The sequence below is a fragment of the Zonotrichia albicollis genome, chromosome 24 (genome assembly GCF_047830755.1).
Source record: "Zonotrichia albicollis isolate bZonAlb1 chromosome 24, bZonAlb1.hap1, whole genome shotgun sequence".
In the NCBI taxonomy this organism is placed as follows: domain Eukaryota; kingdom Metazoa; phylum Chordata; class Aves; order Passeriformes; family Passerellidae; genus Zonotrichia; species Zonotrichia albicollis.
Genome location: NC_133842.1, coordinates 7,751,793 through 7,760,929, shown reverse-complemented (window position 1 = coordinate 7,760,929; position 9,137 = coordinate 7,751,793).

Below are 9,137 nucleotides of genomic sequence, written 5' to 3'. Positions count from 1 at the left end.
AATTACTACAACAACTATTAAAAGAACTATGCTGGAGAAGACAGGCAGGCACACCTAACACTAGACATCTAGCCAGGGAGGAAGATTTCACTAAAGCTGAGAATGAAGCAAGACACCTTCCCTGAGCTGTGTTAGAAGACATGCAAAGACAGCTCTCATGCAGACACCCAAAGGAACAACACCTGCTCTAGATTTCACAGACATTCTGCAGGGACCTGGAAAATCCTTTCTAAAATTTATTGACCACCTTACACAAGCAATAGAGAAGTTAGCTGATAATCCAAAAGTCAGGCAGGTATTGCTTGCTAAACTTGCTGAAACAAATGCTAAAAACTCCTGAAAAGACATTTTACCCTATCTACCCCTCATCCCAAAACCTAACATTGCACAAATGGTCGAGGCATGCACCTTAAGGCATCCTTACACCATGTTGCCAGCCTAGCTAAGGTTACCAGTCAGGGTGTAGTAGAGGTGCTTGTGGCCTCCCAAGTTATTCCCTAACATACACATGAAGAAGGACCTTGCATAAAATGTGGAGAGGTGAGCATTTTCAATAGAACTGTAAAAATTCAGGCTATTACTAGGGACCTTCAAGGTGTCACAGCCAATGTCCTCACTGCCCCCATTGTCCACACGCTTGCCAAAATCAGTAAAAACCGTGGTCTGCAGGAAACCCCACACAGACGCAGAAAGGTCCCGCACAATGACACCAAATGCGAGGCCATTCCGCCCCACTCTCCCCAACATCGTGGAGAACAAGCACAGTGACCTTCTCAGATCCATCAGGACAGCTTGATCACTGCAGAAAACTCGACAGAAGACAGCTCAGCCCTGGAACCCAAAGGCAGCTGGTAGGGGCCTTTTCATTTCCAATCCACAATATTTATGTTCACCATTTTCCCACAGGCAAATACAGGCCTGAAGGACGGCCCAAAGACATTTTGATTTAAACCAACACCGGGGAAGGGATGGAGACACTCACTCTACTACCTGAGGTACTCGCCTTGATGTTTGCAGGAGATAACTGTCCAGGTTTTATGCTTAGACTCTACCCTTTCCATTCAAAAAAAAACCATATATAGCCAGAGCCTACCTCCTACAGGACATGATCACCACACCAGCTGATCCAATGTTGTTGTGGGCACAGACAACAGGCAGAAACAAACCCATTCTAAAGTGTGCTTTGTCATGGAAAGGGAGAAAGAGATGTCTTTCAGGAGTATTAGCTACAAGAACTGATGTCACTATAATTTTCTGCTCTGATTGGCAAAAAGAATGGCCCCTGGTTCCAGCTGCTGGGGTAATTATTAGCTCCCAGGGGAGCCACTACCAGCTTCTGAAGTCACAGTAACATCTGCATGGAAGGTCCTGAGGGCACAGTTGCTACAGTAAGATCATTCGTCGCCTGGGCACCAAAAACAATTTGAGGAAAAGACCTCTTGTCCCAAAGGGGGACAAGGCTAGAGATCATATCAACACCTCAGGATTTCTAGATGGGGCCACAGAGCAGCGCGCCACCCTTCAGTTAACCTGGAAGACCAACAACTCCGTATGGGTGGATCAGTGGCCCCTCCCAGGCAGAAAGTTAAAGGCCCTGCAGTCCCTCGTGCAGGAGCAGCTGTCTGTGGGCCACATTGTACCATCTACTAGCCCTTGCAATGTGCCTGTCATTATCATATGAAAGCCTGGCAAAGACAAGAGGCGGCTCCTGCAGGACCTCAGGAAAATCAGCGAGGTCATCAAGGACATGGGTGCCCTCCAGTCCAGCCTGCCCTCAGCCTCCATGATACCTCGAGATTGCCGGTGGTGGGGCATGCTGTAGTTGTGGGTAGCAATTTTTGGAGTCTTCCTATTTTTTGGATATCTTCTTTGCTGTTTAGGCTGTGATTGATGGAGCCTGAGCATAGGAAGAGCATTGCTTTGAAGATTGCGTGGGTTGAGATGTGAAGGAAGGCTAGTTCAGGGAGGTTTAGTCCAATTGTACCTATGATTACACTGTTATTGGCAGATAGTTGATACAGATCTTAATGACTACATTTTTGACACCCCCATGCAGCCCAAAGACACCCTCCTGGTTTGCCTTTTCCGTCACTAAATCAACAAGCACCTTTACAGAGGTACCAGTGGACTGTATTCCCTCAACGAATGAAGAGTAGCCCTAATATTTGTCAATGGCTTGAAGTCCAATTTCTCTTGCCCTAATGCTAATCGCTTTTGATTATATGGACCATATAATGAACATCCTAATGCTATCATTACTCACTACATGGACAATGCAGTCATTTGTGCAGAAGCTCAAATCATTTTGGACGTTGCAGTATAAGATGTCATCACAGCAGTACAGCCCAAAGGTTTTGAGATTGCAGGAGATAAAGTCCAAAAGACAGCCCCCCTCGAAGTACCTCGGCCTAAAAAGCACAGAGAGAACCATTACACCCCAAACGCTGCACATCAAGGACAACCCAAAGACTCTGCAAGAACTCCACCAACTCTGTGGAAGCATCAGATATGTACATTCACTGCTGGGAATCACCACAGAAGGTCTTGTGCCACTGTTCCTGCTCCTTAAAGGCAGTGAAGGGCTCGATTTCCGCGATCACTGACACCAGAGGCAGAAGCAGCTGTACAAAAGGTCTCCTGGGTGATTCAAATTAACAGGCACACAGATACCACCCTAATTTTCCTTTCTCCCTGGAAATCCTTGGTGTAAGTCCAAAATTCCATATATTAATTGTTTCAGTGGGACTCAACTATCTCAGATCCCCTGATAATAATTGAATGTGTTTTCAGATTACACCAACCTACTAAAATGATAACAACCCAACAGAAAATTATTGCAGAACTAATCAGGAAAGCTAGAGAGCGTCTGTGCTCCCTTGCAGGAACAGACCTTGTGAATATACATTACTTCTCACTCAGGAGCACCTCAATTGCCTACTTCACACATCTGAACCATTGAAATATGCCTTAGATCATTTTTACGCAGACAGGATCAGCCACCAATTCTACCACCAAAACATTCCTGCGTTGCTCAGCATCTTCAAAATTACCCCAGACCCAGCAAGATCCATTGTAGCCACCTGCCCCAATTGTCAGGAACATGGCCTTGCTTCTTTCAGAGCTGGAGTCAATCCAAGAGGACTAGAGAGTCTCCACATCTGGCAATCAGACATCACACAGTAACCGTCTTTCGCCAGACTAAAATACATCCACATCTCAATGGATGCCTTTTACAGTGTGATTTTTTCCTCTGCCCATGCTGGTGAAAAATCAAAAAATGATGCTATAAAACATTAATTGTTAGTTTTTTCCACCATAGCAATTCCACAGGAAATTAAAACTGATAATGCACTTGCTTATACCTTGCACTGATTCCACCAAGTTTCTGACCTCTGCGGTATAAAACATGTCACAGGCATACCACACTCTGCCACAGGACAGTCCATAGCTGAGAGGGCCAACTGAGCCATCAAAAGGATCCTTGATCAACTGAGAGGGGTAATCCAGATATTATCTTCCATTGAGAAACTGGCCAAGGCCTTTTACGTATTCAACTTTTTGAACAACTCATTTATGGAGCCAGCTCCCCCAGTCATCAGGCATTTTACTAATTCAGCTGCAGCCCAATTAAAAAAAAAAGCCACCTGTGTTGAGCAAAGACCCTGAATCTAAACAATTTATGGGCCCTTTCCCATTGATTACTTGGGAAAGAGAAGATGCCCTTGTCTTTACAGCAACACTCCTAAGATGAATCTCAGCAAAATACATTAAAACTGTTTCTGGGAACCGCGAGGCAAACACCAGAGCCACCATCAGAAGAACAGAATGAAAGCCTAAGAGAGATAGCAGCAGCCTGGGAAAGAAGAAAAAGAAGGACAGAAGAAGATCTCCTATGCAGCGTTGACCACACACACCAAGACCAAGATGGCTCAGACATCATTAACCAGGACATATGACTTAACATTTGTAAAAATTATATTTATCATTGATATATGGTTCTTCTAATAAGCTGTGTTCACACCCTTGGCTTACAGAAGAGAAAATTTAGTGGGACCACAACTTAAGTTCCACCTTCTAATCTCTTCATCTGTGTACTTTTAGTACACCCAAGCCTTCAGATACTACATCAGCTAAAGGCAGAGGATGCTGCCATTGGTTGCTGCTGCAGCGGGAATCTGATGCTCCTCACTGAGTCACATGCCTTCAGCTGGGTGCTTCCATAGACAAGCCACAATTTCATGGCCATGTAGAAGCCTGTCAGGCATTTGAAGGCATGTGTTTTTTCTACCTGCTGTCACATAGGGAGTCCGATTACCAGGGCATCCAGCTGCTGAAAGATCAAGGAAACAAGATCCAGACAGAAGGCAACATCGACTGGTTCACTGCACTTTCCAAACACAGGGGTTTGCGAGGCTGGCTTTAATCTCTAGTTAAGACTGTTGTGTGGGCTTTGTTTTTTGTATTCATTGTGTTGGTTATTTTATCCTTTTTTGCTTAATGCCTGCAAAACTCAATAGCAGAAGCCGTTTTTATAGATAACAAAAAGGGGGAGATGTGAGGGCCCAGGGGCCTACCACTGGAACTGTAATACCTCAGGGCGAAGTGACCAAGGTAAAAGAGAGACACCGCTCTGAATGCAATGGTCTCGTTCATGGGCATTTTCAGGCCCATGGCGTTTTATTGGTATCACCCGGTTCAACTGCTGTATTTTCCTTATATGTATTCCCCCTGGAATGTCCTCGCCTCTCCTGTACCATTTTAGTCCTGGCCCTTTCCATTGCTCCCCGGCTTTTCCCCCCAGTTTTCCCTCTGTGTTCCAAGCCCCATTTTGTCTCCGTTCCTGGACGCTTTTCAGTGCAATCCACTGAAGTGTTTGCAGTTCCACACAAAGATCCCTCACTCACCTCGTTCACTAGCAGTTTAAGCAAGCATGCTCCCAGCTCTGCCTGTGCAGGTCACACAAAGAGGCTGGCTGTGGGCAGGCTGCAACACGGAACCTGAGTGCACCAGGGAACCCGGCCTCCAATAAAACGCACAAATGACGACACCGACCAAAGAAAAGACATGCATGTCTCTACATTTTCCTTATCCTCTCAGTCCTCATGCCATATTCCCCATTTTTCTGACTGGGAATTTGGCTTCTCTCTCTCTTGTCTGCAGGTCCAGACACACGTATGACCCAGCAGGAACAGCCTGACCCACAGGGAAGTGGAGGAGCACACTTTGTCAGGAACTTTAGTGACAGGACAAGCAAAAATGGGATCAAACTGCAAGAGATGGCAGACATTTGATAATGGGAAAAAGTTCTTTACTCTCAGGGTGCTTGTCCCTGACACAGGGACCAGTGCAGAGAGGCTGTGGATGCCCCATCCCCTGCAACATCCAAGGCCAGGTGGAACAGGCGCCACAGCAACCTGCTGTGCTGGGAGCTTGCTCAGCTTGGAACCAGATCATCTTTAGGGTCCCTTCCAAGCCAAACCATTCAAGGATTTGATCATTCTGCCATCCCCATCTCCCACTGCGCAGTGGCCCTGAAACTTCAGTGACATCACAGCTCCCAGAGGGTTCCAGGTGGAATGTCCAGGACCTGGAAACGAGCACAGCAGACACCTCACCAGCTGCCAAGGGTCAGTTGCCACTCGCTCTGCGCTCTGGCCCTCAGCGCTGAGCTGCTGCTGCTGCTGCCTGGGCTTTTCCTTCTGCTTGATCTGGAGCACCAATCTCAGCAGGATGTGCCCTGCTGTGCCCATGGAGGTACAGTGCCATGCCAGGCAGGGGGCACCCGGCTTGGGCAGGCTGCAGCCATGTGGGAATGGATGGTGTGGGACAGAACTGGGAGATTGTGCTGCCCCTTGCAGACTGACAGAGACACTGTGGAGGCGATGGAAGTGGACCTGAGGCTGGATGAGGAAGAGATGATGGAAGTGGACTCCTCCTCTACTTCCATGTCCTCCACTGTTGAGGACATGGAAGTAGATGAGGAGGATAACATCGAGGACATGGAAGTAGACGAGGAGGATGACACTGAAGAGATGGAAGTGGATGAGGACGATGAGGAGGAGCCCATGGTCCTTGGATGAAGATGGAGCCCCACAGGTAAGACAGGCAGATGCTTCCCACGCCCTGCCCACACACACACTGGGTCCCCTGACGCCAGGCTGGGGCTGGGCTGGATGGCCCCGCTCAGGGACACGGTGCCCGCAGGGGGCCTGGATTGTGCTGCCACAAGCACCAGCCCCGGCCTGGCCTGTGCTTGGCTGGGGCCACGCCAGCCCTGCCAGCCCCGGCCCAGCCCCTGGGGCCCAGCTCCCAGTTCTGCTGGGCCCAGTGCTGCCAGCTGAGTCCAGCTCTGCTGCTTCCTTTCTTCCAGGACTCATGCACAAGATAGCACAGATCCGATGACTTTGTAAATACATTCGAGAATTTCGAAGTTCCTTGTAAATATTTTTGCTACGTGCCAAGTTTCCTGTAAATATGTTCCCTACCGTTGAAGTTCTCTGTAAATAGGTTTTGAAGATTGTTAGCCCATCAGATCCCATGTAGATATGTTCTGTACATTGTTGTTGTTGTCGTTATAACAATTGTTATAATGACACATGTTCTGTAAATCCTAGTTTTGCCGATCTTCGGCAAATAAAGACTGTAACATTTTAAAACCTGACTCCTCTCGGCCATTCCTTTGGGCACAGGCAGCCTTTGCACACTTGTGGGTTCCACTTGTTCTGCATTCCCAGGGCTGGAGGTCCCTGGGGGTGCTGGCACGGCCACCCCAGGGCTGGGGGTCTCTGTGCACAGGGGCTCCCACTGACACCACTCCTGGCACTGGGCACTGCTGCTCTTCCTGGCCTGGGGCACAGCGCTGTCCCCAAGAGCTCAGCTCTCTCTCACCATCTCTCACCCAGGGGGCTCTCACAGCACTGGCCCCTGCAGCCATGCCACCAAAGCAGGCAGCAAGCCTTCAGCCACCCTTCCTGCTGCAGCCACAGGGACTCCTGGGCCCACAGCCGCCAGCAGGCCACAGCCATGCAAAATCCACCTGCACACTCTCAAGGCCACCACAGCCTTGGCAACTGGGCCATCTGCATCTGGGCTAGAGCAGGGGTTGATCTTTAATCCTTGCAGTCTCCAAAGGCCCTGGGCTCTGCTCCTCAGCCTGCTCTGCACTGCCCTGAGCCCTCATTGTTCCAGAGAAAAAAGCCAAGCCAGGGCATCCTCACCGTGCCCGCATTCCTGCTGCTGCCAGCGGCCACTGGCCCCTGGGCCCACTCCGGTGACAGCTGCAGGGACAGGTCAGCCTGTGCTGGGCAGGGGGCACGGGGCTTTGGGCCCTGGGGCAGCTGCTGCTGCTGCTGCTGCTGCTGCTGCTGCTGCTACTGGAGGCCATGGGCCCAACAGGGCCCTGAGCTCAGCCCCTGCCTGTGCAGCTGCCCCTAAAGCCCCACACTCCCCAAGCATCCCCATCACAGCTGCCAGGGGGAAATCCCACGGGCTTCAGGAAAGAAATTCCCCATAGTGACTAAACCAAGGGATCCAAGGTGAAAGTTAGCACCAGCTGATATTTACCGCACCTTGACAAAGGTGGCTGCAGGGCAGGTGACATCTCCAGGGCCTCTGGCAGTGCCTGCTCTGCACGTGAGCCTGTGGGGCTGCTCCCAGTGGGACACAGCACCGGGCTCAGGCCAGCCCTCAGCCCCTCACAGCTGATCCTAAGGAGCAGGCTGAGACTGCAGTTTCAGACCACTTCCTACAGATATTTCAAAGGACTAAATGTCATTCAAGGAAGCCACCTTGCACATTTAGTTTAGGTGTCATTGCATGAGAAGCCATGAAGGTGCCTCTGAATGTGCACTCAAGGCACTTCCACTGCCATCCTATAGGGAACACAAAGGACAGGCCTCTGCTTTCAGCACTGCTGAGCTCCTTACTAGCAATGATATCTCAGGAGGACACAGGGTTGTGCAGGCCCAGGGTCCTATTTACAGGAACTATACTACCTCACGACAAAAATAACAAATTAAAGTGAGGCAGCCCTCAAAATACAATGTTTTATCAATTTTATCAAGGCTTGCTAAATGCAGCGTCGGCACCCTCCAGCAGTATGAGGGATGAGGGCTGGCTCAGCTGCTGAAGCTCAGGGGACATTTGGAAACCTCTCCATCCAGAACCACCAGAGCAATGAATGGGGCGACAGCCGCCTGCAGTGCAGGATCCTTGGGTGATTTTTTAGTCCTCTGGATGGGCCACCCTTTACATCAGGGGGCAGCTCTGGGTAACAAATTATCCAAAGATGAGAAGGACATATATATTCGAGTTAGGGAGGTTCTCCTTTTAGAGGGGAAGACTTTTCCTATGGGAAGTTGGAAGTCGTTTGTTCATTGCCTCTTTAAAGAGTTCCCAGTCATTTTTGTGTATTCTGTTCATCTTATAGCATTCTGGGACTGAGTTAGGGAAAGTCTCTATTTTTAGAAAACTCAGGGAGTGATAAAAGTTGCAAAATTTTTCCCACTTTTTCATATGATTTATAGAGTTTTCTCAAGGGTTCAAAGTTCTAATATTCAACCCAGATTTTCTGTTCTGCCCCTGGCATTCCTGAACCCACTGATTCCAAGATAAGGGTGAGAGACGGAAACTGCTGTAAAGCACAGACAAGCCACCTGCTGTCTGCCATCTCCTCTCTTTCTCTACCCCCTACCCAGGTCTGTACTGATCACACAGGTTTGGATTCTACCCTAACCCTTTCTCCAGTACCTCTCCTCACTGGATCCCCGGCAGATAGCTCACAAAATGGAGTCCCACTTCTGGAGGGGGTCGTCAATGTCAAACTCCCTCCCACCCTCAGCTCTCTCATCAGGTCCTCCCCCTATGTTGGATCCCACCCCTGTGTCAGGTACCACCCCTGCATTGGGATCCAGCGCTTCCTTGTCTACTCCCGCTGCCCTACCCCCTCCAACTCAGCCCCTTGCGGATCCTGTGTGAGGGGCGGTAACCGGAAGGCCGCCATCTTGGCTACCAAAAGCCCACAACACTGGGCCAGGCCAGGCCAGTCACCCCAAGGCCCCACTCCTCTGCCAAAGACCAAGTTCCCTCGAGAGGAGAGGAGAGGAGAGGAGAGGAGAGGAGAGGAGAGGAGAGGAGAG